This window comes from Equus asinus, chromosome 10, assembly GCF_041296235.1.
Source record: "Equus asinus isolate D_3611 breed Donkey chromosome 10, EquAss-T2T_v2, whole genome shotgun sequence".
Classification (NCBI taxonomy): domain Eukaryota; kingdom Metazoa; phylum Chordata; class Mammalia; order Perissodactyla; family Equidae; genus Equus; species Equus asinus.
The window spans coordinates 31,361,664-31,374,168 of NC_091799.1; the positions used below are offsets into that span (position 1 = coordinate 31,361,664).

The window sequence follows — 12,505 nt, forward strand, 5'->3', positions numbered from 1 at the left end:
TTGGGAAAGAAATGAGCAACAGCAGTTAAAGTGAGCCACTGAGAGGATACTATTTAAGCCAAGATCTAATTCAAAGGATGAGAAGTGAGAAAAAAAAAATCAGTCCTACCGGCAATCAGTCTTGGATATTCCTATCAAAACATGAGCAATGTTTTCAACAGGACCTGGACATGGCCATGGAAACAGTGTCTCTATAGGCTGTTAAGATGATAATAATCCTTTAATTAACTGAACACTGCTTCTCACCAATGACATTCTCAGCCCCACCTCATTCCTCCCACCTCCTGCTCCGTAAGATACCCAAATGCTGAAATGCCCTGCCTTTTGTTAGTATCCATCCCAAAACTGGTCCATCCTTCCCTAATGCCTTCTTTTTCTTTTTTCTTTTTTTTTTTGAGGAGGATTATCCCTGAGCTAACATCTACTGCCAACCCTCCTCTTTTTGCTGAGGAAGACTGGCCCTGAGCTAACATCTGTGTCCATCTTCCTCTACTTTATATGTGGGATGACCACCACAGCATGGCTTGACAAGTGGTGCCATGTCCGCACCCGGGATCTGGGCTGGTAAACCCTGGGCCACCAAAGCAGAACGTGCGAACATAACCACTGAGCCACCAAGCCAGCCCCCCTAATGCCTTCTTAACATCACTCAGCACAAGCCCATATCCTATAAGCCCCTTTCAACTCGCTCTTACTGAGATGCCCCCAGGTCCTAGGGGGTATGGTTTCTCTTGCTGCAGTAAGCTAAATACTTACTTTAGCTTACTAAAGTGGTAAGCTGGAGCACCAGGCCGGGGAGCGGCACTTTCTTTCCCCTGCAAGATCCCAGGGAGGTTCTCACTCTGCCCTAGCTATCTGCTCTCCTGGGGTGCTGGTTTCATGTAGACACCCCCACAATAGCTTAGTCGTCTCTGTGTGGGGATTTCTCACAGGCTGTGAGGTTTCTTGGAGAGTGAAGGTGTTCCTGCAGACAGCTGCTACTCACCCTTTCTTCTCAGAGCCGTGTGTGGTCCGGAGCCCAGGGTCCCTGCTGTTGGACGGGGAGAGGAGATCTCCTTACTTCCTCCCACTTCCTCTGCGGGGTCCAGCACCTTCACCTTCAGACATATGGTATTGTGTTAATGTCATCTGTTGGTAAATGAATGTCCTTTTCATTGTATCTTGGGGGGAGTCTTTTTGGGCTAATAACTTCTGTTAATGCCTACCAACCAAAGACCACTAAGAACACATCTGTAGTTAAAAAACACTAGTTGTATTTATCTTCCTGCTGGAGATAAGAGAAACCTTATCCCCCAGGACCTTGGAGCATGTCCAAATTAGGAAGTCCAAAGGCTGAAGCTGAAATTAACTTTTTCCTGATGATGTCAAAGGCCACCTGACATTCTTTTGTCCATTCTAGTGGCTCTTGGTGTACCCCTTTTAGAGCCTTATAGAGGGTCTTTACTATGAGATCAAGTTAAGAATCCAGATGTGACAGAAATCAGCCATGCCCAAGTATCCTCATAGTTGTTGCCGGGTGGTGGGAGGCCTTAGGCATTCTATAGCTTTCTTTCAGTCTGGCAGCAGTTCCCTTCGGCCTTTTGATAAGGTAAATCCTAAACATGTAACTTTTTGTTTGCAGATCTGTGCTTTCTTTTGTGAGACCTTATACCCACATTCAGCCAAATGATTTAACATCTTTATTGTGTTGGCCAGACACTGCTCACAAGTGGGGCTCGCTATCAGCAAGTCACCCACGTGCTGTAACAGTAATCCTTCTTGTAATTGTGAGTGGCTCAAGTCTTAAGCTAGGGCCTCTCCAAATAGTGTAGGGGAGTTTTTGAAGCCCTGAGGCAGCACTGTCCAACAACATTATTGAGTGGCCTAATCATCTGCGTCATGCCATTCAAAGGCAAAGAGTTGTGATTCTTCCATGAGCGGTATGCAGAAGGATGCATCCTTTCAGTCTCAAACTGAAAACCAGTTGTACTCACCTGGGATGTAGGTTAGCAAGGTGTCAGGGGTGGGCACCAAAGGGTGAGGGTCCTGAACCACCTCATTTGTGGCATGAAGGTCCTGAACAAACCAATATCTGCCTGAATTGGGTTTTTTGACTGCAAGAATAGGAGAATTATATGGCTACTGGCAAGGTCTGATTAATCTTGCTACCAGGAATTTATGAGGCACGGGATGAATGACCTCCTGAGCCTCCTGTTTTAGCAAATATTGTTTCAGGCTATATGTATTGGCTGGACATTCGTTGTTTTCTGAGGCTTCCCATCTGCCCACATGTCCTGTTTTATCTCCTTGAAAATCTCCAGTGGCAGTTGGTCTGGCGGTGGCTTTTGAACACCTAGCAGGGCCATCTGGAACCATAAGCATTGTTCCAGTGGCAGTTGCACCTCTAGCTGGCCTGGAGCAAAAGTCACTTGAGCATTCAGTTTACATAAAAGGTCTCATCACAGGAGAACAGGGCATTCAGACATATAAAATTTTTCCCATTAAAAAAATCCAAGGTAGACAGTGGGGTGGGGGGAGGGCACAAAGGGGGAAGTGGTGTACCCACAACATGACTAACAAAAATGTACAACTGAAATCTCACAAGGTTGTAATCTATCATAACATTAATAAAAAAAAAAAAATCCAAGGTAGAGAAAGGAGAGTTCACCCAAATGAAGCCAGCCAGTTGCCCTTGTCCACTTATGCCTATGGGATATTGTCACAGTGGAAATTTCCCCACTCTGGGAAGGGCCCCCTGACCAAATTCTGTCCCTTCCCGGGTTTGATAAGAAGAGAGTCCTTCTCTTACACCTGGCAATCCTTCCGGCACTTCCCCTTGGGCAAGCAGTGGGCCTGGAAAAGGGGGAGAATGAGGAGGAGCTGGGGGGCTCCTTGGTCCATTGTCCCGCCTTCCCTGGTCCAGATATAGCAGCATGAAAACTTGAACATAGAGGATTTCATCTTCTTTTCCTTCCTTCCGGCAAAATAATACTAGCTATAAGATGGTATCATAAATAAGCAATTGTTCAGGAGCCACTTTTCTTCTGAGCCCAGTGTATACTGGGACCAGGCTACCTTACAGTAAAAGATCTTCCTTTTCTTTGTCATGGGCTCATAACTGAAGTCAGCCCAACTGACCAGCATGCGCTCAAGTAGGGTTTTTTTGGAATGGACAGAGCGGCACCCGTGGCAATAAAATTTGTGTCTGATAATTAATGGACTCAGAGAAGGGTGCAGGGCTTAACTCCGGGCATCCAGATAACTGCAGGATTTATCCATATCCCACTCTGCCCAAACGTACAGCTCTCACCCCAGTGCTAAACAAGCCAAAGAGACAAGAGGCAATGGTTTAAGGCGGGGTAAAGATCTAGCTTCCCAACATCAATGTAGGAGGTCAGCAGCCTGGCAGAAAGTTTTTTTAGATCTTTTATTTTTCAGGAAGTCCAAATCTGGCTTACTTTAAGCCAAAACCTCACTTCCACACAATGACAGCAAAGAAGGTACTGGACAAGGTAAACGGGGGGAAAAGATAGTCAGGCCATGCTCTCACTGCTTCCTCCCAATGGTTATAAATATAGGGAACACACAAACAACAGAGCCCACATTGAGGTGTACAATTCCAGCCTGATATTTGACAGAAAATGTTGTAGATTTTACATCCCCACAGATTATGAAACAAGCACTGGAAGTACTCTGGATTCTGACAGAGAAAAACTGGCGCACACACTCAGGAGAACAGACCATAGAGGTGTGCACACTACAGGAAAACCAGAGACTGGTCTTCCAGATAATATGCTAGGCGTATCCTCAGCCATGGCAGAGCCACCCTGTGTGTAGCATCTACCTAAGCCTGTTCCACATTGTTCCCATGGGACTTGAGGGACAAAGAAAACCCATGCAAACATGAGGTTCATGCTGCCTGCCATGAAGTAAGTAACAGTATTTTGTCTGTCACCCAGAGGTTTCCTATCTTCTCACCCAGCATCCATAAATATAATTTGTTAGTTTGCGAGTAGGTTTGGGGATAAGAGGACCAAATACCCTGGGATCTGGTACCAAGTGCTGTTGCCCAAGTGGTGGTGGGTGAAGAGTCTCCCACCATCCTGCCTGTTAGTGAGACTGAGGGTGGGGGGTAGGATTGAAATAAGTGGCCCAGTAGTGCTTTTGTTGGTTGTTCACTCTTCCAGTGAGGGATGCCATGAGCAGCTGCTGGAAACAAAGTAAAGGGGCCTTGCTTACTGGCACAGAGCCACTTTCCCCCTTCACACCCTGATCCCTCCCTTCCCCTCTACCTGCACACCAGCCACTTTAAGGAAAAGGCTAGAGAACCTTGCGTAAGGACAGGATGATGACTCTGTTGGATACAGGTACCCAAATCACTGTCCTATTTGGTCTGATACAGGAAAGGATGCCTGGATGGGGTTCAAGGTCACAATCATGGAGAGAAACTAAAGTGATCCTGTGGATAAGTCTTTTGGGCTGACTCAGTATACTGTCTTTGTTGCATCTACATCTGACTAGATAGTAATTGTTTATGCTTCTGCTTCACCATCCCAGAGGGGATTAGCCTAACTGAGGAAGAGCCACACATAGAGAAGGGACAAATAGTGGGACAAACTCCACTACCATTTGCCACAGTAGGTAGGTGGAGATTCAGCATGAGAGCCTTTACCTTCTGACAACCAAAGCTTTCACCACATGGATGTCTTGTTGGTTGGCAAGTCAGAAGCCTCAGTCTCCATGGCCCTGACTACAGTGTTGCACATCTCTGCCAGCAGGTGTGCCTGACAAACCTGAAAATTCAGGGGGCCAGATGCCAAGTAAACTTTCTTAGGTCTACATGGGTGGGTTCAGGACACTCAGTCTCTCTGGCAGTGAAGGAAATAAAAACAAAAAACAAATGCTGTCTTTGCCCACCCTCTGCTCCCCAAGAGGAGCCCAACACCTTAGACTCCTTGGGCACTGGAGACAGAAAAAGCCTGACTTTTGCCAATTGGAGCCTCTGGCAAAGGGAGACAGATTCTACCTGAAAGTGCCCTCAGGGTTTTGGACTTATGGCCCCTCTGATGTGGCTTCCAAGTAGCCTTTGGAAGGCAGCTCTGAGCTTGCCGAGTTCTTGTTGAAATGGAATACTTGATCCATGAAGGCTTTGTGACTCTCAGTCCTCAAATTCCCCTTTTTGGGTGGGTCAACCTGGACCCAAAGACTAACAAGGTAGATAGAGTCCACAAAAGCCTCGCTTAGAAATGGACATGCTATATTCAAGAATACAGCTGTCCTGATCCCAGTGTTATCTTGGCTTTATGTGGGAAAAGCAGCACGTATTCCTCTACAGAAACTGCATCCCTTCCCCTCCAGCTGGAGCAGAGCCACCAGCCCAGTGGTGCACTCTACTGAGCCTGCCTGGGCCTGGCTTGATGAAGGTTTGGATAAGTTGATACCTGGCAGTGTCCACTGGGCTGATATAACTGTTCAGCCTCAGAGTCAACCCTGCAGAACTGGAAGTGGATGTGGTCTCCACACTCAGTGAGCAGAACTCAGACTTGTTGGGCTGTTGCTGATAGCTGTTTGTTCTTCCACTTGGAAAAGTACAGACCTCCAGTTGAAAGATGTTCCTCAAGCTTTGGAAGCAAAACGTGCTTGTTGATTGAACTGTCTGGGTCATTCACTTAGATGTCTGCAGCAAAGGCTGGCTCTAAGACTGACCACAATCGAGCTGCTGATCAAAGCTAACTGTTCTTGATGCAGAGGCAACTGTTGCATCCCAGACACATGACGCCTGCCTAAACTAGACCTGCTTGTCCCACGGTGCTGGAGGCCACATAACACGGGGTGTTCCCCCTTCCCCTGCCCAGCGGGTCAACTCTACCAGCCCTTCGACCCTTTCTGAGGCTGTCAGGTGGCTCACCACTGATACTGCTTCCAGTTACTGACCAGCTTACTCTGACACTGAAAGGGAGGCCTAGGGGATTCCAACTTAATTCTTAAGTCTTATAAAAATGCCCTTGTTTCTTTCGCCTGATTCTTCTGGACAAAAAACTCTGCGTATGAGTAGGAATGATTGGGTAGAAGGTAAAGACATACCTTCTGGAATGGGACATGAGGTTTTGTGGAGGTGAAGGAAGAGCAACACAGCAGCACCTGGGAGGTGTGGCAGAAGGAGCAGGCATTAATGACCTCTGTCCTTCAGAACCACCCTGGAGCCTTGCTACAGAAGGAAATCTCACAGTCTGTCTCTCACAAATGGTTGCAAAAAGTTTAACTAACTGCTGACTCTGCCATCCTCAGCCAGCGGGCTCTGACAATACTAGGAGGAGGATAGATGGGACCTAGCTGGTGTTGGGGACAAACTGGACTGACCGCCCTCGGGAAGACCCTTCAAATGGACAGAACTGGGAACTCGAATGCTCACCAGTTGGCTGCAAGGCCATGTTGGGGCCACTGTAAACCTGTGCTTTTTGATTAATGTATATCCCACTTCAGGGGCCCCCCTCAAACTGTATACTTTCCAGGGAACTGTGTTCTCCTTCAGGAATGCACTGCCTATGTGGAAGCTACACTTTGGCTTACCTCTCTCCTAAAACACAATGGCTTACACCCTAAGAAGTGGTCATAAGAGAACTGCAAGTGCTTAAGGAAATATCACCTTGGTCCTGGTAGGCACAGGTCAGCCTAAATTCTCTGGCCTGGGTTGTTCGCAGATGAGAGACTCACCCTAGGCTGCTCCCTGTGGGCCAATGTAATCTGTGCAATTGCTAATATGCCCTGTTCTACCTGGATTAATGCTTTGGGTTAATATGGAAACTTAAGGAGAAAGGCACTTGGCCTTCTAAGGTAGACACTGATGGTTTATGAGCTTTGTTCAGCTGGAAACTGGTGGGCATAGCTGAGGTCAATATTGCAGGTTGACCAGCAGGACCAATTCTGCTTAGAGTACAAATTGGATGGAGCTGGTCTTAGCTCCTGTTCACTGAATTAAGCATAGTGGCCGACTGAATGGCATATTCATAGGAAAACGTGTGAGAGGCCAAGACAGCATAGAAACAAAGGGTGGATATTGTTGGGGGGACGATCCTTCATAGCATTTCTATATGTCTTGTCACACTTTATACCCCAGAATATCTTTTGTTTGTGTGGCAAACAGCCTAGGAGGACAGAGATAATGTCCCTCTCTAGAGTAGAGGGCATGTTTGTTTCCTGACCAGAGTAAGAGAGACAATGGTTCACCATTGCCACTTGGATGTCCAATAAGCATCTCCAACTTAACATGTCTAGATCTGAATTCCTGATCTCTCCCAGATCTGTAACATCTGTAATTTTGTCTTCATCTAATGTGAAATCCACTTTTCCTATTGCTTGAGTTGAAAACCCAAGTGTCATTCTTCTCTTTCCCTCACTACGTGTCCCATCCAACATGAATCTTGTTGGCTCTTTCAAAATATATCCAGCAACTTGCCACTTCTCATTGCCTCTACTACTCCCCCCTGGTGCCAGTTTGGACAGTCTCCTCTCTAGGTTTGCTGCAGAGGTGGTGCTAAAGGGTGTTTCTGATCCATCATTCCAGATGTTCCTTTTGCCCCGCTTTTGCTGGGCTGGAGCCTTCCCAGGGTGCTGCGCTGAGGACCTGTGCTCTTCTTGGCTTCCCCGCCCCCTGCAGATGCTGCGCCTCCAGCTTTCTCTGCTAACTCAGCCCTTGTAGATCCGCTTGCCAACTCCCAAATCTGTGTTCATGCTTCTCTGATATTACTGCCGTTTCCTCATTTTTGTCTTTGAGGAGTTCTGTTACCACCTCCCTCTTTTTCTTCCCTCAAACATTTAAATTCCCTTTAGTGGGATTTCAGGAAGAAACACAGGCAATCATATGCCTAATACACCATGTTTAAGTGGGAGCCCTAGCAGTAATCTCTTAAATATAAGCAGCCTTACAGACGACATGGCTAATTCTGCTGTTCCCTTAACACATTCTCCAAACACTTCACATACATATGTATTCATGAACCATGCCTTGAAACTCTAGGGACATTGCTGGAACATTAAGTTTAAAACTAATGTTAATACATCCAGAGAGTGGCCTGAGAATGTTGAAGTATTTTGAAGATGGAGATAATGTTTCTAACGCAGGTAATATCTAAGAATCATCTGGATATAGAACCCTGCAGTAAGTTTGTGCTTGCTTTTGTTTGTACTTGTCCTTTCTGATAACAGTATGCTTCTCTTAGTTATTTGCTTTTATTCTACCGATTTTAACATGGGTTATGTTCTTGGTGATCAGTACGACTTCCTACTGTATATGGTGTACTGGAGTTCTCTGAGCAAAATAAGGTTTTTCCTCCCCCTGGAAGTCCACTTTAGTCAAGGTCAGTATGTATAAATGTGAAATGGTTAATATCTCTTCAAAATAGCTCTTTGCAACTCATCTTAGATTGTTGTCCAAGTTATATGACAGCAAGTGCAGTCAAGAGAAATATAGATTGCATTTAAGAATAGGACAAAAACTCCTAGAATTGAAGTTTGTAGAACTTCTAATTTACCAGGGAAAGAAAAGGAATGAAAATGTGATCAGACCAGTCAGTCTAAGGAACAGAGTAAACACAGAAAAATAGGAAATATAAGGAGTAAAATGAGTGAAATGGGAGCCAGATGATTTCAATTTTCAAATGGGCTGTCAGCACAGACTAAAAAGCACAACTGTTGGGCTGGCCCAGTGGCATAGTGGTTAAATTTGTGTGCTCCGCTTTGGTGGCCTGGGGTTTGCCGGTTTGGATCCTGAGAGTGGACCAACACAGTGTTCATCAAGCCATGCTGTGGTGGCCCACATAGAGAACTAGAAGGACTTACAACTAGGATTCACAGCTATGTCCTGGGGCTTTGGGGAGGGGGGAAAGAGGAAGATGGGCAACAGATGTTAGCCTAGGGCCAATCTTCCTCACCAAAAAGCATACCTTAAAAAAATGCATAACTGTGTGTCCTTAAAGTGACTTAACGAAAGGCAAAGAGATTAAAGAGAGAAACAAACAGATGGGGCAATATTTAGACAAATAGGTATTTCAGGCCTGTCGACACTGTTAAAGCATTAACAGGACAAACACGGATTTTATATAAACTTGGCAATTTAATCAGGAAATATGGTAGTTAAATTTGGTCTACATTCAGCCAACTGTAAAACAAAGCAAAAAGTCTCCCAAAACAAATGAAACTTGATAGACAATTTTAGTGGGATTGTGGAAAATAGCTCTTAAAAATTACCAGGCTATCTAGTAGGCAAAAAAAAAAAAAAGAATAGGAACAAAACAACTTGCAGTAATATTATAGCTCTATAGTGAATTCTCATATAGAGAACATACATTCTGTGGATCATATAAAATAGGACATATTTGGCTACTTTATTTTAAAAAATAGAGTTACATTGTTCTTTTCTGATCAATAAAATTGGGAATAAAGATGATAAATTCTTCATTTGAATTGAGAAATTTTGATTTCAAAATTTGATCCAGCTATTTTACTTTATTATGAAATTAATCTACAAAATAATGAAAAGGGAACACTTTGTACCAAAAATAATGTGACGCAATTTAATCTGAAATCTGAGGTCATCTGATTGCTTTAAATGCGTTTTATATTTTCAAGATTGAAAAGAAATTAACCGTCAATTTCAATATTTTGGGGATAACAAAATATAAATAGTAATACCATTGAATGCTGGACACAGGTTTTTTTGTTTTTTGTTTTTTGGGTTTTTTTGGCAGAGGAAGATTTGCCCTGAGCTAACATCTGTGCCAATATTCCTCTATTTTGTATGTGTGTGCTGGCTGCCGATGAGTGGTTTAGGTCCACACCCAGGAACTGAACCCAGGCCCCTGAAGAGAACGTGCCGAACTCAACCACTAGGGCACAGGACTGGCCCCCCCAGGACTGTTTTACATGTGTTAATCTTACAAAACCTTACAAAATCCTTACAAAAACCAAGTGAGGTAGATCCTTTCATTATCCCATTTTACAGATGAGGACACCAGCACAGGAAGATAAGAAATTTGCTCAGGATCACGCACCCAGACTGTGACAAAGCTGTGATTCAAACCCAGCCAGTCTGGTTCTAGTTTCATGATATTAACTAGCCTGCTAGATTCTTCCCTTCATATAAAAGTTGAAGTTAATTGACTAGAAAAAAAGTTGAACAAATAAAACCAAAAACTGGCTCTCTGAAAAGGGTAGCGAAGTATATAAATCCCTGGCAAGGTTGATTCAGACAGCATGAGAGTAAAAATATGATTGAGAATGAGAAAGACAACACACCTAATAACATAATTAGAAGAGATGACAAAATACATGAGAATATTGGGTATAACGCTATGGCGATCAACTTGAAAACCTAGAGGAATTTTGCTCTCCTAGCAAAACACGAGTGTTCAAAATTGACTCCATGTGCTTGGCACGCTAGGTCATGTTATATTGTGGTGACAACCTTGAAATTTCAGTGGCTTAACACCATAAAGATTCTTCCTCAAACCAAATTGCCCATCACAAGTTGGCCGGGGACTCTGGACTTCGGGTCATCGTTCTCTGGAACCAGGTTGATGGAGTAGCCACTGAGTGCTGGCAATGTGGCAAAGGAAGGGATGGGTGAACTGAACACTGGCTCTCAAAACTCCCGCCAAGGAGTGACACACTCTAAGGTGGGGAGGCGAAGTGAGGGTGGGTGGGCTGAGAGAGCAATCCCACTGTATAACCGTGGGGGGAAACCCGAAATAAAGGCATATGCTACAGAATGTTTTCCTAGTCTTTCAGTTCTTTTTTTTTTTTTGGCTTGAGGAAGATTCACCCTGAGCAAACATCTGTGCCATTCTTCTATTTTGTATGTGGGTTGCTGCCACAGGATGGCCACAGCCGAGTGGTGTAGGTCCAAGCCCAGGAACTGAACCTGGGCTGTCTGAGTGGAGTATGCCAAACTTAACCACTAGGCCATGGGGCCAGCCTCTCAGTCTTTTAGTACTTAATACTCAAATCTTCATGGAATATTCGTATGTCCCACTATGGTTTTTTTTCCTGGCAGTTGTTTGGGGAAAACTTGCATTTACCTTAAAAAAATATAAGGCAACATTTTTAACAGTCTGTAGAGAAAGCTTGACTTACATTCCAAAGACCTTCAGAATCATGAAAAATGATGTGCATCTTTGATGTTCAAAGAAAAGCACCACAAAGCAACCATGTTGGTTTTTGGTGATAAAGAAGCGATGTTTTAAGCTTTTCACATTCCAACATTACAGTTTACTGTTTTCCTACAGGCACTCAATGTGTTTACTTGGATTTTAGGAACCTGTTGGGAAGTTCTGGGTTCTGTGTAACACATTACAATTTTTCCTACTTAAAATACCAAGTGTGGGTGAGGATATGGAGGAACCGGAACTCGCATACACTGCTGATGGAAATGTAAAATGGTACAACCCCTCTAGAAAAGTCTGTCAGCTTCTTAAATTAAACATGCACCTACCACATGACCCAGCCATTCCACTTGTAGGTATAACCCCAGAGAAAGGTAAACATATGGCCATAAAGAGACTTGTGCACGAATGGTCACAGTAGCTTTCTTTGAAATAGCCAAGAACTAACAAACAACCCAAATGTCTATCAAACAGATGGATGGGTAAACACTTGTGGTATACCCATACAAAAAAACACTATTTAGCAGTAAAAAGGAACAGACTATTGATAAACAACACAAACAAATGTCAGAATAATTATACTGAGTGAAAGTAGCCAGAAAAACAACAAAAAAGACTACATCCTAAAGCCTGCATTTATATAAATCTCTAAAAAATGCAAACTCTAGAGAAAGAAAGTGGCTCAGGGGTTGCCTGGGGCTTGAGTGGCACTGTGGGAGGGAGGGACGACAGAGGGATGGAGAGAACTTTTGAGGATGATGGACATCTTCACTATCCTGACTGTGGTGATGGTCTCATGGGTATATCCATGTAAAAACTTATCAAATTTTATACTTTAAATATGCGCAGTTGATTGTCAATTATACCTCAATAAAGCTATTATTAAAAATAGGAAATAACTTTCCACGTTGTACTTTCACACAGAACCTCTGATTTTCATGACCATGACTTTCATTTCTGATGTGATGTGGGAAATGCCTCTATTTGGAAGACAGAACTAATGACTTCCTCACACTGCATTGATTCACAGGCTTCAGAGAGGAGGCCCCGGGCTATTACGGGGGTGCTCCCTTAGTTCCTAAAGGCTGGGTGAAGTGAAGACTCCAGAACAACCCACTCACTTCCAGCCAGATGCTGCTTCCCCACCAGACCCTGGTTCTGAGGTCCAGCTTCTGGACATCCCTAGATGGGCTCTGGGCTCTGACAGGCGAAGGCTCCTGGTTCCCACTTGGGCACACTTGGCCCCCCCCCCCCCCCCCCCCCCCCCCCCCCCCCCCGCCCCAAGAAACCTGCGGACAGCAGAGGACAACGACCATCCACTGGATGCAAGGTCTGCCAACACAGGGCCCCTGCAGGCCCTAATCCTA

At 44.6% G+C, this 12,505-nt stretch overlaps 1 protein-coding gene across 2 annotated transcripts in view; it reads left to right on the forward strand.

Moving 5' to 3' along the window:
• The window catches only part of LOC106822376 (major allergen Equ c 1-like), a 441,100-nt gene that overhangs the window by 121,363 nt on the left and 307,232 nt on the right, over positions 1–12,505 (forward strand). The window lies entirely within an intron of this gene.